Consider the following 20,145-nt stretch of genomic DNA (forward strand, 5'->3'; position numbering starts at 1 on the left):
AGTTATTTTACTTTAAGACCAGTATTGTCAACACTGAATTCATTTTACAGATAAGAAAACTGAGGCTATTTTACTCAATGATAATGTCAGAATGACTCAGAATATTGTAATTGAAATCACTAGCTTAGTTCCAGATTTAAATTAAGGCCTGTCTCATATTTGTAAATGTGACAGGCACCAGTAGAGATCATTGGTTAATGAGTGGAGGGTGGAGTGGAGATAGGGTTTCATTAATCACAAACTGTAGGCCATATTTCTCAATGTGTGGTTTGGGGCCATATGGGGAGTAAGAAAACATATTCTTGGAGGAAAGGAAACAAACATAAAGCTTGCAAACAGGATGGCAAAACACTCTTGAGTCAAAGACCCTTGTTTATCAGCTCAAGGGCTCAATACTCAGTTATCAGTGCGTAGCAGGGTCCAAGGCATGCAGCAAGTCCAAACATACTCTGAGATGCTTCTCTCCTCTCATTTCCCTTAGTTCCATTCAGCAATTATCCAAGAACCTGATAGCTTCCTCTTTATGACAGAGTCTGCAAGAATACAAAAGTGAAATAAAAATGGCCATCCAATTCCCAGAGTCTACATCCAATTCCCAGAGCCCAAAAAGAGGGACTTCACGAAGGATAGTTCTGTCCGGTGCTGTCATCCAACACTTTATCTTTGTAATATGTGAAATCAGTCTGTTAGATAAAGATTAGCTCACACACTCAGTTCTTTTTTCTGAAGAACAACTCATAGGAAAATGAATTCTGAAATACAAATTGTGTGACTTTTGGCAGGACACTTCCCTCTGTGCCTTTGTTTCCTTATAGATAATGGGAGGTGGAAGGATTAAAATAAGTCAGGATCCTAAATCACTGGCCCACCAGAGAGCAGTGGCTTAAACACAATAGTTTAAGTTCCTCCCTGCTTCAAAATTTGATGGTGCTTTTATGTTGAGTAGCATTGATATTAAGCAGTCACGGTTCATTGTTCCACCCAGTTCTAGGCTAGATATATATAGCCTGATACTTTATAGACTCCTAAGGGATGATCCTCAAACACATCAGAAATATAGAAAACCATAGAAATAACAAGTTCCTGAACATCTACCACTGCTTGTGAAATAGTTGTAAATCATTTGTCTCCAACTATATTATTTGTATAGTTACAAAATTCAGGACTCCATTCCAAGTGAGGAAGCAGATCTTCTCTTCAGTTCTGCAACTGTTGAAACTTTAGGTAGACTCAATAATAATGGCTTAGGGCAAAACCTTAAAATTCAAGCTCTTTTAAGGAAGAACACATACTTTTAACCACATAAACAATCTTACAGTCCTCATTCAAATCAGATACCATAACGCATTTCTTATCAGACCTTAATGAATAGAAATTCAATTTCTTAGAACTTAAATTCTGAAAGAATTAAGTGACATGAGACAGAAGAAGGAAAAATGTATTGAACAAAAAGAGCCTGATACATCCTCATAAGGTTATTGGTAAATATTTCAAAATATAGGGAAATAATCATGAATACATGTCTTTTTTTTCTGGATATAAATAGACTTCACTTCAGGCTGCCATCTTCATTGTGTTCTTTCTTTCTTTCTTTCTCTCTCTCTCTCTCTCTCTCTCTCTCTCTCTTCCTTTCTTTCTTTTGAGATGGAGTCTCGCTGTGCTGCCCAGGCTGGAATGCAGTGGTGCAATCTCAGCTCGCTGCAACCTCCACCTCCCGGATTCAAGCAATTCTCCTGCCCCAGCCTCCCAAGTAGCTGGGATTACAGGCATGTGCCACCATGCCCAGCTAATTTTTGTATTTTTAGTAGAGACGAGGGTTCACCATGTTGGTCAGGCTGGTCTCGAACTCCTGACCTCGTGATCCACTTGCCTCAGCCTCCCAAAGTGCCGGGATTACAGGTGTGAGCCACCGCATCAGGCTGACTGTGTTCTTTCTCATGGAAAGAATTTCAAAATGACCTGCCAACAGGGTCCCAACCAGCCTGGAACAAAAGAAATGGCATCACCCACCCTGGTGTTCTAATAAGAAATTGCTTTGGAAGAGTTGATTGGCCTCTCTTTTCATATGACACCTGATTCATATCCTTGACAGAATTAATTTTCATTGAAGGGAGAGCTAGTTAGTAATTCATTGAAATGGCCCTGTGCATTGAGAGCCAATTCTCCTAAACTTGAACATCCTTGTCTGGCATCTTCCAGGAAAACAATCTTGCCTCCTTGAATGGCTTTTAACACCTAGAGCCAGGAAAATTCCCTGACACATTTAGACTCTGACTGAGGTCAATGTTCAGCACCCCACTAGCACTCCTAGGGATAGTGACACATTTTCCATCTTCCCTCTTGTTTCCATTACTCCCTGGGAAGGTTCAAATTAGGCAAGCATCAATATTTTGATGCAGTGACATGACAAATATCCACGGTCAAGGCTTGCAATTGCATTTTTGAAATGTCAGACAGAAGGGAGTAAAACAAGCAAATAAAACCAACCAAAAACACCACAAAGAGAAAATATATTAAGTGCCTTGAGAGATGTCCTATAGAACAATCTCTTATAGAAAAAAAGAAAAAACACCTCAATATCAACATGCCTAAAACAGAATTTATTAATTTCCCTTCAAAACCCAGTCTGTGTTTCTTAGAGAATGGCATCACTGTTAAACCCACTTGTACAACCAAAGAACTAAAAAGACATCCTTGATGACTCCCTTGCCCTCAGCCAGCATGTAGAATTCTTCACGAACGCCTGTTGATTTTACCCCTTAAATATCTCTTGACTCTGACTCCTTTCCATCTCCACTGTCATCACCATCATCCTTCATCTCTAGTTACTGGTTGTGTTAGGTCATTCTTGCACTGCTATAAAAAAGTATCTGAAACTGGGTAATTCATAAAAAAAAGTTTAATTGGCTCACAGTTCTGCAGGCTCTACAAGAAACACAGCAGCATCTGCTTCTGGGGAGGCCTCAGGAACCATCCAATCATGGCAGAAGGCAAAGGGGGACCAGGCACATCAAATGGTGAGAACAGGAGAGAGAGAGAGGTACGGGGGAGGTGACATACAACTTTAAATGACCAGATCTCACAAAAACTCACTATTACAAAGACAGTACCAAACCACGGGGGATCTGCCCCGTGATCCATCTGCCCCCATGATCTCCCATTGGGGATTACAGTTCAACATGAGATTTGGGTGGGGACAAATATCCAAACTATTATCACTGGTGAAAACTGCTGGATTGTCTAGCCTCCTCTGTTAACTCTGACCTTCTACAATTTATTCTTATGCCACAGCTAGAATAATCTTTTTCAAACATAAATCCAATTGTAATATTGCTTTCTGGATGAAGTCCAAGATCTGTACATGGCTGACAAAATTCTGAATCTTCTGGCCTGACCCACCTCTTCAGGTTGACTTTGAGCTACTTCTCTCCATACACTGTGATACACTGTGCTTTAGTCACTTGGACCTCCTTTCAGTTCTTCAAACTCATGTTTCCTCCCAACCATAGCATCTTTGAAGATGCCATGATGCCCAATGTCTAATGCTCTTAGGTTCACACTTCGTCCTCCATTCACCTAATTAGCCATTATTCATCTTTGAGAGCTGAGATCAAGTGTCGCTCTCTCAGAAAGGCCTTTCTTGATTCCCTCAGTCCAGCCATGTTCATTGTTATAAAACTGTCTTTCTTTCCTTCAGAGCAAACAGTTAACATGCAATTTTACATTCATTCATCCTTTAATCCATTGTAAGTTCAATATAGGTGGAGACCATGTCTGACTTTCTTTATCATTGTTTGTTTATTTACCAGTTTCAGTGAGAAATATGTTTAAAAGCTTCCATTGGGATTGTGAATTTTTCGGCTTCTGCTTTAATTCTATCTTTTTTATACATTCTGACGCTACACGATAAAACACACAAATTAAGACGATTTTATCAGCCTAGTGGATTGACACTTTTACAGAGGGTCCTTCTTGACTTGCAATTTACTTTGTTTAATATTAGTATAACTATGGCAGCTTTCTTTTAGTTAGGGTTTGTATGGTGTATCTCTCTCTATTATTTCACTTTTTTTCCTGTATCCTGTATTCAAGATGCTTCTCTTGTAAGCATTGCGTTATTGGGTCTTGTTATGTTTTAATACAGTCTGACAATATAAATGTTAAGAATTATTTACATTTAATATAATTGCTGAAACCCTTGGAGTTTTTTATGTTATTTTTTCCAATTTGTTTCATCTGTTCTACATTTTTTTCTTTACTTTCTTTTGAGTTTATCAAATTTGTTTTACTACTCCATTTTTTTTCACATCTTAGCAGTTATAAATAATCTTTTGACATTCTTTCAAAGGTTATGTTAGAGATTCAACATGCATCCTGCATTGGTTAATGTATAATACAAATTTATACTTTTATCAATTTCTGTACAATTGAAGTATATTTGAACATTTTGACTTTATCTTCTTTCTGACTTTCAGGCTAACATTCTCATGTATTTTAAATCTACATATTAAAAATTTAAAACCTTTATAAGGACATTATTAGTATTGGCTTATATAGTCAATATTTATTTAGATTTACTTACATATTTATCTTTCTTTTACTATTCATTCTTTGCTACAATTTTTTCCTGTCATTTAGCATCACTTTTCTTCTGCCTGAGAAACTCCCTTGTGTTTATTTCCTTTATAGCAGGCATTAGTGACAAATTCTTCCAGAAAATACAGTGTTCAAGGCTGTGGGTCCAGCCAAAATTTTACTGGAAACACAGAGAAGAGAGGACTTCTTGAGCTATATTCTGTGACTATGAGATTAATGAAATCCAGACTTCAGGAAATTCTATAGGTGGAACATCCCTAGATTTTCAACAGATAAAGTGTGAGGAGAAGAAAGGATTAGAAGGAGGTGCAGTGGATTAAAAGAGATTTACATATCAAACATTTCTTAATGGGCAAGTCTAGACTATATTGTCTAGGGATGCATATGGGGGTAATAAAGCTATAAATACAAGAGAGAGATTACAATAAAAGTGTAATAAAAGTGTAAAGGTTGCTTCTAGGGAAGGTGGTGCATTGTGATCAGGCTAGCACACAAGGAATGTTTCCAAGTGGCTGGAAAAGTTCATTTCTTTATGGCTGTTAAAAAAGTTTCTGCCTTAAAATAATTTATTAAGCTACACATTTGTTTTGAGTGGTTTCTGTCTTTGTGTTTTTTTATTTTACAAAAAAATATACAAAGTAAAAAATGAATTAGAAATTAGTAAAATTTCAACGTCAGTATTTTTTGTTATCTTACTTTGGCAGGGATATTTTACACTTTAGGGTGACTTACTATTGTCTTTTGCATCCATAATTTTGGTTGAGAATTCAGCTGTCCGCCTTATTGTTTTTAAAGACAATGTGTCCTTTTTCCTCTAGCTATTCGCATTTTATCTTTGTCTTTGGTTTTCAACAATTTTATTACCATGCACCTTGCTGAAGTTTATTTGCATTTGACTATCATTGGATTCATAGTGTTTCCTATAACTGTGGCTTCAAATATTGCTTCTACCCATTGTTTCTTTTCTCCTCTTTTTGACATTACGATGTCCTGAATATCTCTTACTTTCTTTTTATCTTGTTTGAATGTTTTTTCCTCTCTGTGATTCAGTCTAGATATTTTCTACTGACCTATATTCTAGTTTATTATTTCTTTCTTCAGCTATGTTCAGTCTGCTCCTAATTAATTTCTTGAATTTAAATTTTATTTATTGTGTTTTAGTTCTAGAATTTCCTTCTTACTCTTTTTTATAGATTTTAGTTTTCTGTTGAAATTCTCCATCTCATCAACAACTTTCATTCATATGTTTAATAAAGTATTTAAAGTCTGTGTCTGATAACTCCAGGATCGATATAGTATCCAGATCCCCTGTGGATCTCTTTCTATTGTCTCTGAATGATTTTTGGTCACTTGGCTTATCTCCTCATATTCTAGAATATTTTTAAAAAGAATGTTGGGCTTTATTCTTTGAAAAATTATAGAGATTATTTGAAGTTCTGGATGATGTTATTTTTCTTCCTGGGGGTTAATGCCAGGCAGTTAAGTGAACCAAGTCACCTTAGTCCAACTGGGCTTAAGCTGATTTTACTTTCTGTGAGAGCTGGTCTATACCTAGTTTGCCTTTATGCTTAGAGTGCTGTCCTTGAGGTATCCCAGCTGAAAGCCTAGGGTGTTTCTCAGTGCCCATCCTCATTGAGCCATGACCTCCAATTTTGTTCATGAGATTGCTGAAAACTATCTTCAGTCACTTATGAGCAGGCTAATGCCTCAAGGACTGAGTAGAACTGCATTTTGATCTTAACTTCTTTGTATTTATCTTCTGTCTAGAATGTTGTCTACTGATGCCCTTGCTGCCTTGACAGCTCTCATACTCCTTCAAGTAGTTTTTAAAATATATCATCCATTTTTTTCCCAGTTGTTCTTTGTGAAGCATTTGTCTAATAGAAGCTAGTCTGTCATAGTTACAAAAAAAAGTCTCTTTAACTACTATTTATTGATCATTTACTCAGAGGTCCTGTTATTTTCTCACATCACTCTGAGTTTTTTCTTTATTGCACTCTCTACAGTTTATAATTATTTTTATGTTTCTTTTTTTTTGACATCTGTTTCCCCCTTAGACTGAAAACTCAGTGGGTCATCAGGAATCATGTGTTTTGCTCATCACTGAATCCTTGATATCTAGCCAAGAATAGGCACTCGATAAATATTTTTAAAAAATGAATATAGGCTCTTGGTCTAAACATTTTATATACTTTATCTCATTTAATCCTTTCCATAACCATATGAAGCAAGTATTGTTAGCTCTGTTTTAGTGAAGAGATAACAGAAAATTAGAGAGATAAGTAACTTCACATGATCACTAGATGTAAAATGTTCTGTAAAACTCCTCTTCCTGCACACCTCATCATTATGCTTCTGCAACCTGTTACATGCAGCCAGCTTTTTATTTTTAAATATACAGGTTATAAAGTGTGTTCCAGTTCCTTCTCTTCATTTTCTCCTTCCTCCTTTTGTTAATATTTCATGCCTTGTTTTTTTAGGCCTTCAGTGCTCATAAGCATTTCATTACCCAGTGAGCTGGAAAAATAAAAGACGATGAAGCTCACATAGCTGAGCAAGGAGTCTATGCTCCAAAACACCAAGAGGAGGGTGCGTCCTCCCCTCCCCTCAGGCCACAATTGGTAGCTTTGGTAACTAGACTCATTCATTTAAAATGTTTAAACATTTAATTTAATTTTCTTTTAAAATACACTGTATTTTTTAGAGCAGTTTTAGGTTCACAGGAAAAATGAGCAGAAAGTACAGAGAGTTCCCACATACCCCCTCACACACATACAGAGTGGTGCATTTGTTACCATCGATGAACCCACATTGGCTCATTCATTTTTATGCTGTATAAAACCATCTGGGATCGTGTGTTTGCCCAGTTTCAGCTACCTTGTGTTAAGAGTCCTCTTTTGACCTGCAGTTAAAATTTAAAAGTCTCTGCTTCTTTGTCAGCATTCATTCTGTTCTTAACACGCTGCAGTAAAGTTCACTTACCCCTGAACTTTGACCGTTCTAGCGCATTTCAGTGTTTGCATGCTCAAAATCAAGCAATTAACTTTAATATGCATTCTTAAAGGAAATCAGGTACAATCTCTGGAAGCCGTAAAGGATCACATTGTCACATTGAGTCTCAAATCTTTGTGATGCTGCTCACACTCACGGTGCTCTCTCCTCCTGCCCAACAGACCAAGGCCTGGCTCAGGTCCCACCACAGCTGTGAAGCCTGTTCTAACAAGCTCCATCCCACGACAATTTTTTTTTTTCATCTTTGGCATCATATCTGGTATCACACGCTCCCAGAGAAAGTCATTAACCCTCTCTGAGCTTCAGTTCTCTCTTCTGAAAATGTGGATCAAAACACCTCCTGACAGGCTTGTAGATCAATTTACATGCACCCAAATGTGTCCAGGAGAGGCACAGAGCAGACAGGCAGGAAACGTCAGTACTCCCCTTCTCCTTGCCTGCTCAAAGAAGTTTTCCTGGAGGACAGGTACACAATGTGGGAGACAAAACTGTAAAACTATATGCAAATGTGCTTAGACATAGATTAAAATGAAGAAACAATACCTCTGTGCTATCAAGTCCTTTCTGGATTTGTAAAGAAAGGGGACTAAGAAGTTGCCGGAGCAGAGCAGGGGAAAGATAGTAGAGCTGCCAGTGAAAATCAAAGAAAAAGTGGGGAACAGGGCACCATGTGGCCCAGGAATATCTTATTAATCTCCATCCATCTCAAAGGGAAATGGAGCATAACATGGCTACTCATCAAGACAGGTAGCCCTGTGCAGTCTCTATCTACGTGGAGACTGAGCTTCCAGTCACAGTACAAAAGGACATGGGTGAGATTTGGACAGACAAGTAAGAGGAAAATGGTTTCTGAAGGGGGAAGACAGAAAGATCCATAACTCTAAGGCACAAAATAAAGGTATTTAAGCATCTCACAGCACACCGAGACAATGAGCAAACCCACTTGACGGGGTCAAGTGCCTGCAAAGTCAGAAGGAAGCTGATAGTAAAGGATTTTGAATGTCTGGTTGAGGACAATGGGTTTTGTAGGGAACTACTGGGGAACTTTGAGCTGGCATATCACATGACCACTGAGATACTTGAGCAGCACACACTGCACGGGAAAGAGGCCAGAGAGCAAGTGCAAGGTTCTTACAACAGTCCTGGTAGGAGCTGAGAAGGCTTCACCTTAAATGGTTATAATGCAAATGAAGCAGAAGGAATTTGTGTTCAAGCCCTGCCTTCTAAGATATTCCCGTGGCCTCCATTTCTTCTGGATTCTTTCCCAATATCACTATATGGCAGACTCCAGGTGTTTAAATATGTTTTTTTAAAAGTTGGTGAGCATTATATATGCTTTTTAAAATATATAAATATATATTTTTAAATATATATAAATTTTAAATATGTATTATATATAAATATATTTTTAAAATATATATTATATATTAAATATATTTATAAAATATATATTTAATATAAAATATATATTTTTTAAATATATATTTATATTTAAAAGTAAAAGAAAGTAATAAAATGGCCTTAATTCTGAGGATTTATTTAAAAAGAATTGTAACACAAAGAATTGGCAAACCTTCTCCCTAACCCACCATCAAAGAGAGATCCAGAATACAATATAATATAACATCAAAACCGGTGCTATTCAACTCAGGAAGCAAAGAGCATAACTATGACAACCATTGTGATTTTTCTTATATAGTAGACAGGATCAGCACAGGCAGAAAGAAACAAAAGCTTCTTAGCATTCATGAGTATATTGTTCCAAAATGCAGAAGGTGAAAATCATGGTCATGCAGAAGTCAAGTGACCTGGGAAGAGAATTGGCCATGGCTCTCCAGGTGAGGAGGAGACAGAAATGAAGCTGGGAGACCTACACCCTTCACCCTTGCTTATGGAACTAAGCTCAAGCCTCGCTCCCCTGCTCGCAGTATAAATTGAATAGAGAAGTATCAATGAGTATCCAACTGAAAGGCTTAAGGAGGAATATTCTGGGATGTTTCAAGATGTAGAAAAGGATCCAAACATCAGTTCTCAAATGAACGATGAAACACAGCTACCATTTGTTGAGACCCCTTCTGTGCCAAGCTCTAAATGCCCTTCTGTTGTCATGTCACCTAATTCTCACCATCAAAGTGGATTTGGGGGTGGCCTTCATCCTATTTTATATATAAAACTATGAAGCTCAGAGACCTGCAGTAAGTAGTCCAAGACCTCAGTGTAGAGCCAGGATTAAAATCCAGCTATCCCTCCCTCCAAGGACCTATTTGCTTGCCTTGTTATGGCATTGAATATTATTACACATAAGGCTTATAAAGTGGGGAGAAGACACCTTTATGCAGTGCCCGTGTTTTGTTGGCCTCATTTGAGTCTTATTTTCTAGTCCAAAACATCACAGTCCTCCCACTGCACAGCTGCCTCTACCTGGCCTGTGCCTTCTTGCGAAAAGCTCTTTGGTGTGGCTGGCAAGACTTCGGAACTGCATGTTTCTGTTGAAGAAAAAGAAAGTCTGAGTTAGGAATTTAGTCTCACTCAGACTCAGCCCTTTGGCCTGAATGCAGAGAAAGAAGTCCAAGTCCCTGAAGTCCAAAGAAGGAAGAGTTTCTGGAGCTAAGCCAGGGTGACCTTTCAACAAGGAACACCCTTTATTGAGACAAAGGAGAATCTTTGCTCTTTTGCTGAAGGTGCCCCCTCCACTTAGAAAACAGTTTCCCCCATTCTCCACTTGGCTGACTCCTGCTAGGCATTAGTAAGCCCCAAGTCAGGAGTTGCCCCTCTAGGACACTCACCCTACTACCTCCTGTGTTCCCACCACACCCGTGCTTTCCTCTGACATCACACTTGCCCTTTAGGTGACTTCTCTCCTGCTAAACTATGAGCTACTTAAGGTCAGAGCCGGTTTTACTCTGCTAAGAATCCCTAGTGCTATAAACTTCATAAATGTTGAGTGAATAAATGAACAAAAGTGGCCAATCCAAGCCTTTGTGGGGAGTACTAGAGTAGGGTTTAGATCTGGAGTACAGAGAGGGCCACATACCTCCTACCTGACTCCAGAAACTTCCCCTCTCCTCTGTCACCCCTCAGACTTTGATGCTCTCTCAGTCATTGGTAGCAACGATACCAGAAATACCTTAGGATAGTCACCTTTGTCTGTGAAGTCGGAGGTGTGAAAGCAGTTCACATCTTTGCTTTGGGTTCATGCTTCATTCTAGGAGGCTGAGAGCTGAGGCTCTGCCCTGGTGGGTTCCTAGCAGAGGAGAAGGAAGGTGCAGTTTCAGAATCCCACCTGATTATATTTACTTCAGACAGTTATGGCTAAAGGTGCTTTAGGTTGGGGAAACAAGAATCAGAGGATTCTTCCTTCCCATTCGACAGTATATATCAATCAACATGACCTTCTTGAGTTGACTGCAATATCCTGAAGTACGATTTAGAGGCAGCCCAGAGAACCTGGTGCAAGCCCTGAGCTGACACAGTGCAGGATGACAAGGCAGACACTGGGGAAGGAAGTTCATCTCTCTGCAGGTAACTGAGTGTGCATAGGGTTACCTGCCCCAGTCAGGCCATGCCCTGTTCAACTTTCCACCAAATGTCTCCCTCTGCGCCAGCTTCTGAGGGTTGGACGGAAGCCAGGTGCTGCTGCAACCATGAAGACTGGTTATTTGCTCACTTGGACTACTCTCCTTTTGGAACCCTCACCTGCAGGTGACCCCCATGCTGTACAGCTGGCTCAGGGTGGCGGTGGAGCCTCCTATACACAAAGCTCCTGTGGGATGCTGCTGCCCTGGGCTCCCTTTTCCTTGTCTGTGTGCTCTGTCTGTTCAATCTTTACCTAAGGATTCATGAAACACATGTGAAGCAAATTGGCATCAGGGGTTGGTGGCCAGACAGACTCAAGGTTGAAGTCCCTGATCTTGTACTTGCACAAGTTGTCTGTTGACCCTGGGCCCTATTTTCTTTATCCATCCAATGAAGCTAAAAATTCCTACCTTGCAGGTTGTTGTGATGATGAAAGCTGTGGCTCTCAATCTTAGCTACACATTCGAATTCCCTGGGGAGCCTTAATGTGCCAATGCCCTGGCCCTACCCAATCAATCTTTGGAGAGTAGACCCAGGCCCCGGTATTTTGAAGACTCCTGGGTGATTCCTAAGTGAACCCCAGGTGGTGACTACTGGATTACAGGCAATGTGTATAACCTGAGTGGCATACTGCTTTTGGAATAGACTATCCCATTAATAAATGATACCAATATTACTATAATATTATTGCTGCTCCTAATCTTCCTTCTGCCAAGAAAGGAAGTATGGTTATGGGGCTAAAATATCCAAACTGTAAATAACAGAGCACATATATGTGACATCCCTAGCCTCCAAGCTGCTCAGTGAGATAATAACAAGAGTGGCTTGAAGTAGCCAGTCAGCTGTGAGGACCCCAGTTCTTTAAAATACGTGCATGCCATCTCTCACGTCCTTGCCTCATCCAGCCTGGGTCTGTGCCAGTAGAAACATTTCCAGTTAAAGTCCAGTGCCTTTATTTCTAGTACTGATTGTCTCCTGGGAGACAGCTGTCAACTTGTGCATCCCAAGTTACCTTTGCTCTGCAGTAAACAGATGAGTCACAGTTGGCCCCAGCAGGTCAAGGAACAAGCAGCCCTGGGCCATCCTGTCTGGTGGCTGAGGCTACTGAGACAATGCCCTTGGTGCCTATGAAGGAGTCATAAAGTTGGGCTTGACACTCTAAAGTTATCTTAGTTTGCTGATTGTTTGGCTAGAGGGACTGGTGTTGAGCCCTTCCTGGCTGTATTAGGGCTTTGCATGATAAGCGTAATTAGGGTGAGAAGAGGCCAAGCAGCCTGCAGTGTCTGAGGCAGCAATGGGTCAGGCAGAGCAGTGCAGATCATCAACCTCAGTAGAAAACCCCCAAGCTGCAATTTAGATACCAGGTCCCCTCTTTTTCCAAACTAAAAATGCCCTGGGTGTTGGTAGCAGAAGGGCTGACTATAGGTTAATGTTGCTACGTATCCTGATTTGTGGGGCAGGGAGGGCTAGCTTTAGTTTTAAGTCAAATGTTTAAATGATTCTCAAATCTGTCTGCCCCTTTCCCTCCAAACCACCCAAGTCTGCGCCAGAATCATTAAAGGATGGTGCACTTGTGCCGACTCGACAGCTACAGCCTCCCACCAGGATCCCCACATTCTCTCCTGCCTCACAGAGCAGCCAGAATGATCTAGCCTCACCTCAGGTTGGACCATTTCACTCCCAGCGTGAAACCCTTCCGTGATTCCCTGATACTTTCAGGATCAAGTCTGACCCTTTGACATGGCCTCCAAGCCTAGGTCAGCCTGACCATCATCCTCTTGCCGCCTTACATTGCTGCAGGTGGGTGGAAGGCCTTGGCTGCTCTCAACTCCAAACTTCCTTTCCTTTTAGGTCTTGGAACCACATTCGTCCACCCACCTGGGGCTCTTTCTCAAGCATAACTCTCAACCCCCTTCAGTTCTGAGCTTAAACTTTACTTCTTTCTCTCTCCCCTTAGAGTTCCTCACACATGAGCCCCTTGAACTCTGAGTTGGGATCCTAACCCTTCTTAGGTTTTATTATTACCCCTTGCCTAACCAGAATCTAAGTTCCATGAAGGAGGGACCCCATCCATACTCCCCATGCCAGTGAATACATTTCACGTAAACCCCGAAAGTATTTGCCAATGATAAGGTAAAAGCAGTGGGTTCACAAAGGACAATACCGTTTGCAGAAGCAGCACCATGTAGCAATGAAAACCCAAATGGTTACTCAGATTATGTGAGGGCCACAGTCATGGGCAAGGTCCCTGTCATGTGTAAGAGACAATGTGAGTTATTTTATCTACATGAAATATGCCTTTTTTTTGGTAATTGTCATTTTTTCAAAGAACTTTTTGCTAGGCTATTGAAAAGGTGAACGACTCAGGAAAATGGGCATTGTAGTTGATGGTTATTTAGCACTACAGTGTGCCAGGACCAACAACCTTATGAAGTAGGTGCCATTATTACTGCCATTTAGTGAATAGGGAAACTGAGATGCATAGGAAATTAAGTAATTTGCCCAGTGCTGTAGAGCTGATCAGTTGAAATTGTATCTGAAGCCAGGCACTGCTGTTTCCGGGCAGACACCCACTGTACTGTCTCCCTGTGGAACTGCAGACCACCTTCCAACACTGAGGGTCTTCCACATTTGCCAGAAAATACCATGGGCTGAAGATATGCAATAGGCTTTACCTCGCTCTCTCAAGAGGTGGAGCTGGTGCATGCCTCAGAACATAAAAGGGTGGGGTTTGATTTCTCATCTTCGTGAATTATTTCTGAAGAGTTTATTGTATAATCAGTGACTAAGTAATTGTGGCCATGAGGAGATACAAAGTTGTTTCATTACGGACGGTGTAATCTTGAACTTCATGGAAAGGCCCCAGGGCTCTGTGGCTTCCCATCCGTCTTGTGATCCGGAATCATGCTGATCTGAAAGAGCACTGTGACTCTGGGAAATTTGCTACCAATGGATGTTAGCCACAAGTCCTGTTGGCAAATGGATCCCAGGTGGCCTGCAGTGCCAAGCTGTTTCCCTGCCAGCCTCCCAGTCTGGCCCTAACTCCCCAATGTAAGTGAAGGGCACAATGGAAACATTATTTTAGGCCTTTCCACTTTAATTTCATTTCCTACAAGGGCATCTGCTGGTTTTTCTTCATTTGGCTGGTGCCTCCCATATGATTAGTGGAGATCCACTGAGCAAGGGCATTGACCTACTAATTGTTAAATGCATGTAGAAGCTCTGAGGGTTCGGCTCTCAACGATATCCCAATTATTACTATACATTGTTTAGATGTTCTCTTCCCCATACTGTGTTATTGGGTTCATACTGGCTTCTAGTAGTAAAATCACTTGCTCTGTTTCTAAGCCCGGTGACAATTCTGTTGTGATTAACTCTTTCCCAACTTCTTGAACCTGAGAAATATATTATTCTATTAGAAGGAGCTCAAAAATGGTACATATATTTTTCTTTTTTATAACATACTTCTATGAAATATCAGACATTTCATTTGCACTTTCTCATCTAACCTTCGCAACATCCTTATGCATACTTCTTATTATTGTGTCAATTTTATAGAGGGGAATACTGAACACACAGTGTTTGTTTGTTTTGTTTTATTTTGTTTTTAAGTGACTGACCTATCAAATGTCACACAACTAGTAATTAGCAGATTGGGTTATAAACTCAGGCAACTGGCTTCGAGCTTAACTACTTCATGCTTAACTACTGTACTGTGCTGTTCTACTTGACTTCCTTGTATTGTTTTTAATTTGAGTGATTTTATCCATTATAGTTGAATCGATGACTACTTGTTTGTTTGTTTATGAAAAACATATGGTCTTGAGTAATTAGGATGTATTTCCAGCATCATTCAATTTCCATGACACATATTCTTCCAACCCCAACACACACACAACTGTGCACAACATACCGTTGGATTCAGACATATAAACGTTGGTGCATTTTCCTTTTCATGATATAAAATTGTCCTCTTTCTTATACCCAATCACCTTACCATTTTTTTCAAGATGATCTGGAACCTACTCTTGGTGAGCCACTTTGGAAATTAGGGAGACTTTTCTGAGACAGCAATAGTGTCTCTAATAAATATGGAATTCCAGGGAAGGTACACATAGTGTCTTAACACTGGATAGACAGTGCTTATCTCTTCAAATGGTTTGAAAGAATCTTTCAAATCTTTTTGGAACTGATTTCACTTCACTTTAGAAATCAACCACATAACACATTGGGTTGGATCAATGCATCCTCTGTATCTCTTGGAGCAGCAGCAGTGCAGAATTTTCCTTCCAAGATCAATGGCAGGCTGGGAAAATACCCAGACATTGTACCCAATGTGACAAGCAATAAGGAGTGGAGGTAAGAGATCCAGGCCAAGTCTTGGCCTCACCCCTGCTTACTGGTCTTATGATCCTAGGCACATTACAGTTTCTTTGAGTCTTGCGTTTTATTTCTTCACAATGGGCCTGACAATACCTGCTCTCCTTCTAGACTTTTCAAAGGGTGAAATGAGATGACAGCAGAAGCTGCCAGGCATGGTGGTGAGCACACAGCAGGCCCTCACTAATGTGGAGTCCAAATCCCACACCTTAGCAAGGCTGGTTTAGGAACACTCCAGGGAATGTCTCAACATTTTTCCTGTAAGGTAATTTCTTAAAATGAGTACATTGCTAGATCTCAGATCCCCAAATTTCCAGAATATAATAGAAATGAAGTTTCCGTCACTTCACAATGAAACCGCAAAGAAACTAAATGGAAAGTAAGTGATTTGAAGACTGTCAGAGACACAAGGAAGTAGTCTCTTAAGAATAATTTTCTTTCTTCTAGATTAGGATTTGGGAGTAGATTATTTAGATTCTTTTTTAAAGTAATTTAGATAACTTTTGAACAGTTGGACTATTTGAGGTTAAAAAGAGTGAAGATAGATAAAGGTTAACAATCATTTGATAACAGGAAAAAAAAAGTATAAATCATAGTAACTGTAACAGAACAAAATCCATTTTCCCCACTTAGAAACAGTAACTATTAGGTGGACAGAACCCAGAGAAAACACTTTAGCAGTATTGTTTGCTGAAGAGAATTCCTGTAACTAAATCAAAAATATTATTTTCGTGGGCCCTCTACCAAGGCATAGAAATAATTTTGTTATTACAGGCTCAACTTTCTAGAGATGATTTTGTGAGAAGATTTCACAAATGGTCGTGCTTGTCTTTTAAAGATAAATGGTGATGAATACACTGAGAAATCAACTACAATCTTCAGGGTATGTGTGAGTCTCAGACTCAACACCTTCATGACCTGTTTCTTTTTCCTGTGAGAGTTAGGAATCCCTCCTACGTGTCTGTGCTGTTGCATAGAGATGAAAATTTACTTTCTGTTATGTTGGGTACTGGAACTGGCAGAGGTAGATCTCACCCCTCTTGGTCTTCCAGCCATTTGCCTTCTTCCTCTCTCTGCAGAAACGCATCAGTAGACACTGCTTTCAATATCCGGGCTTCTCAAGAGGCTATTTTTGTTGTTTGTGACTTACAACTCATTAGAAGAAGGCGAAAGATAATTCTATAGCTCCATGGCTATTTAACTCCTTGAGAACTGTTTGCTTATGAAATCAAGCAAGACTGGAGAGGGTGCTCTGGGACAGTGAAAGAAGCCCAGGACAAATGATTTTAATTGGCAGAAGCAGTGCTGACTGGGACCCCAGACAGCTACCTGAGACCACTGTAACTTTTCTCGCTGTTGCCTGTCTCTGTTCTGGTAGATGCCGGGTTGTGGGTTAGATGTTCTTTTGCTTTTAGAAAAAAAGAAAAGAAAAAAGCACCTGAAATTATCTCTGCTTGTATTCATTCATTCATCAAATACTGACTGAGTGCATATTGACAGGCAAAGATCTGTGCTAGTAGCCATAGTGATCAGAGCCAGGCCCAGGGTAAGGCAAGTGGGACACTCATCCCAGGGGCATCATTTAAGGGGACACACACACACACAAACAGGAATCAAGATAAATAACACCTTAATGCAATATTTTAAGAAATCAAAAATAATGCAAAAAAAGTATAATAAAGACAGAATCAGTAACGGTGCTATGCCAGGCCATACTAGTGCCTGAGGCAAAAGGAGAAAATTGAAAGGAAAAGGGAAAGTAGAAGGAAAAATACTGATCCTGTCTTTATTCATAATGTTGATATATTGTTCATCACAGATTTTGCACTCATTTTTTAGAGTGTCACATTAAAGTATTATTTATTTTGACTTTTGTTGGGGGGGCCCTTTTAAATTCTGTATCTGAGGTAAACACCTCAGTGGCCTCACACTAGTCCCAGTCCTGATGGAGATGCAGAGCTCCTGCCCTTCAGCAGTTTATAGTAATAATAGGAGTGCTACATACACTAAAAAAATTACTGTATTCCAGGGTAAAAAGTGATACATGCAAGGAGAGAGGTTATGGATAAATAGCATAGGCACTAACAGGAAGGAGAGTGTATTTCTACACAGAGGTCAGTGAAGGTTTTGGAAGAGATTGTGTTTAAATGGGACCTTACCATGTTCTGGTTGGAGATTAAGAGAGAGATGACTCCAGAAACCACATCAAGTTTTTAAATGAAGAAAGAAGCCTTACCAGGTCAGAATAGAGTAAGGGAGCTCACAGGCTTTAAATGGAGAAGGCGTGCCAAGTGTGGATGAAAGGGTGTGTTTACAGGGTGCAGAGCGTGTCTGGGAGTCCTTCCTGTGGCAAAGGAGAAGGCCTGTAGGGGTGGATTCATTTTACAACCACCTTATATAAACAAGACCCTTCTTTCCAGTTCTCTGGATGGTGACAGAAGCCAGTGTGTGGAAACGAGTGAATAAATCCTGCTTGTGAATGATGAAGGAGAAGCCTTGTACCTAAAAGTTATCTTCATTCATCAAGTTAAATCTTGCCCAAAGACTGATCTCTGACCCAGCAAGCAGCATTCTGCAGCGGTCAAGATGCATGCCAATGACAAAAATCTTAATGTAGAATATCAAATCGTTATAAGCCACAGTTACACAAAAGCAGAGGATAAAGCATGAATTCAGAATCTTCTACAAATTAATATCCAAGATCGAATCAGGGCTGAGCTAGAGGGTTTGATTCTGAATTCTGTAATTCATTCAGGGCCCAACCTCCTTTATTTACTACTAACCAACTTAAGGTTCAGAAACAGAGATTCTGGGAGGTTGTTTTAACCTAGTTCTCTGTTTTGAATAAGAGGAATCATTTGCGAATCTCTACTAACGCAGCTGGAGGAGGAGCAGAGAGAAGGTTCCCACTATGCAGAGTGAAAGGGAGTGTTAGCAAGAGTCAGTAGAGATCACCTGATCCACAACAAGTCAAACCTAGACTGCTAGGCAAGCAGTGAATGGTCACCATTAGCAATTATTTGTTAAGAAATGAACAGCACAAATCCTGCAAATTGTATTTTTCTAAAATCAGCTCACAATCACATAATATTTAACAGGAAGGGGGAGAAACAAGCCACCTGAAGATAAAATTGATGGCATTCTATGCTCCCAAAAGACATTCACCATCTTCCAGGAGGAGTGAAGGTATTGATTGTCCACTGGGTGACTTTACACTCACATCGTTAAAGCCTTTACCTCACCTAGAGGCTCTACTTTCTCAGAAAACCAAATGATCAAGTTACCAGATTAGAAAAACAATCTGTTTTAAGAACGAAAAAGTTTTGGCCTAAAGTGCATTGATGTACTTACTTTTAACAGAGTGATAGGAAATAGTTTTTCATAGACTCAGAGGAGGTGAGCATAGAAAGGGGGCATGGATGTCGCTAGCCCAGCAGCAGTACAGCTGTGGAATCCCTTCTCCAGGGGAGGCCCGTCAGCTACCCCAGTATGTAAAAGAAATCAAAGGGAGCTGCTCTGGCCAAAGTCAGAAAGGACCTGGAAACCTCAAATCACAGCTTTTGCCTAACCCTAAATAAGCCAGTGTAAAACCAAACCAAACCAACCAAAAAAGGAGAGGACGACGAAAAAGCCTCAAGGAAGCAGAAGCCGTGAAAGTTTGGATGATTTCCTCAAAGACACACAGGTGTAAGGGATGGGTTTGGGATACAGCTCCTGACTCCAGGTTCTGGCTTTTCCTGCTGTGCCCACAGAGAGGATGTCAAATCCAAAAGATGCCATTTCCCCTTGCAGTGTGTGCACTCACAGGACCCACATGGTGTATCTGTAAGGCACACTAGAGTAATAGACGGAGGTCATTGGTCCTTGGGGATTGGGTGGTTCCAAGCCTGGCCCAGCCACCCTGAGGGGCAAGAGACATTTTTCTCTCCATACATCTGTAACTCATCCCTGTGGGGAACACGAGCTGGGAAGCTCTAGGCTAAGTAGTCTGGCTCCCTACTCTTCCAGAGAAAATCAAGAGAGGAAAAGATTTGGGCCTGATCATGTTCTAACTGTGCCTTCAGTGCTAATCATGTACTGTTTTCTACACTTGCTCAGCAGCAAGACATCCTATGCACCTGGAACAGGGCTGTGTGCTAAACCACGTCAGCAGAAGCTGGCTGTAGGGATGGGGAAAGAGGACAGATGCCAAATGTCTAGCACGGTGGTGACAACAGGAGATACTCAATGAAGAACATTCTCTCCCACATCCCCACCCACCCCTAGGACTGTTACCAACAGCAGTCTGCAAACCACAAGGGGGACATCAAAGCTGACTTCCAGTAAACCAGACTTGCTCAAACTGCTTAAGAGAAAAAAAAGGAACTTTTGCTTTAAACATAGCTTTAAGGAGAAAAGTTGTGTCTCTCAACTAATATAAATATATTTAATATTTGAGATGTTGGCTACAACCACCCTTAATATTGTTTTGAAACATTCAGGCAGTAACAGACCACAAGTTGAGAGACATGCAGGCTTCCTCGATGTGCCAGCTCGATTACACTCCTCCCTCTGTGGACTTTCTGCTCAGAGATTAACTGT

The 20,145-nt window shown here is 40.5% G+C and overlaps 1 protein-coding gene and 1 long non-coding RNA gene across 3 annotated transcripts in view; one reads left to right on the forward strand and one right to left on the reverse strand.

The window, feature by feature from the left end:
* Positions 1 to 20,145, forward strand: part of LACC1 (laccase domain containing 1) — a 262,237-nt gene that overhangs the window by 211,166 nt on the left and 30,926 nt on the right. The window lies entirely within an intron of this gene.
* LOC140710911 (uncharacterized) overlaps positions 9,728 to 20,145 on the reverse strand; it is a 39,725-nt gene continuing 29,307 nt past the window's right edge. Inside the window, exons 3-4 of the long non-coding RNA XR_012092089.1 lie at positions 10,727 to 10,852; positions 9,728 to 10,094 (exon numbers count right to left, since the gene is read on the reverse strand). This is a non-coding gene — a long non-coding RNA (uncharacterized lncRNA). The remainder of the gene's footprint in view (positions 10,095 to 10,726; positions 10,853 to 20,145) is intronic.

Source organism: Chlorocebus sabaeus, chromosome 3 (assembly GCF_047675955.1).
Source record: "Chlorocebus sabaeus isolate Y175 chromosome 3, mChlSab1.0.hap1, whole genome shotgun sequence".
Lineage (NCBI taxonomy): Eukaryota > Metazoa > Chordata > Mammalia > Primates > Cercopithecidae > Chlorocebus > Chlorocebus sabaeus.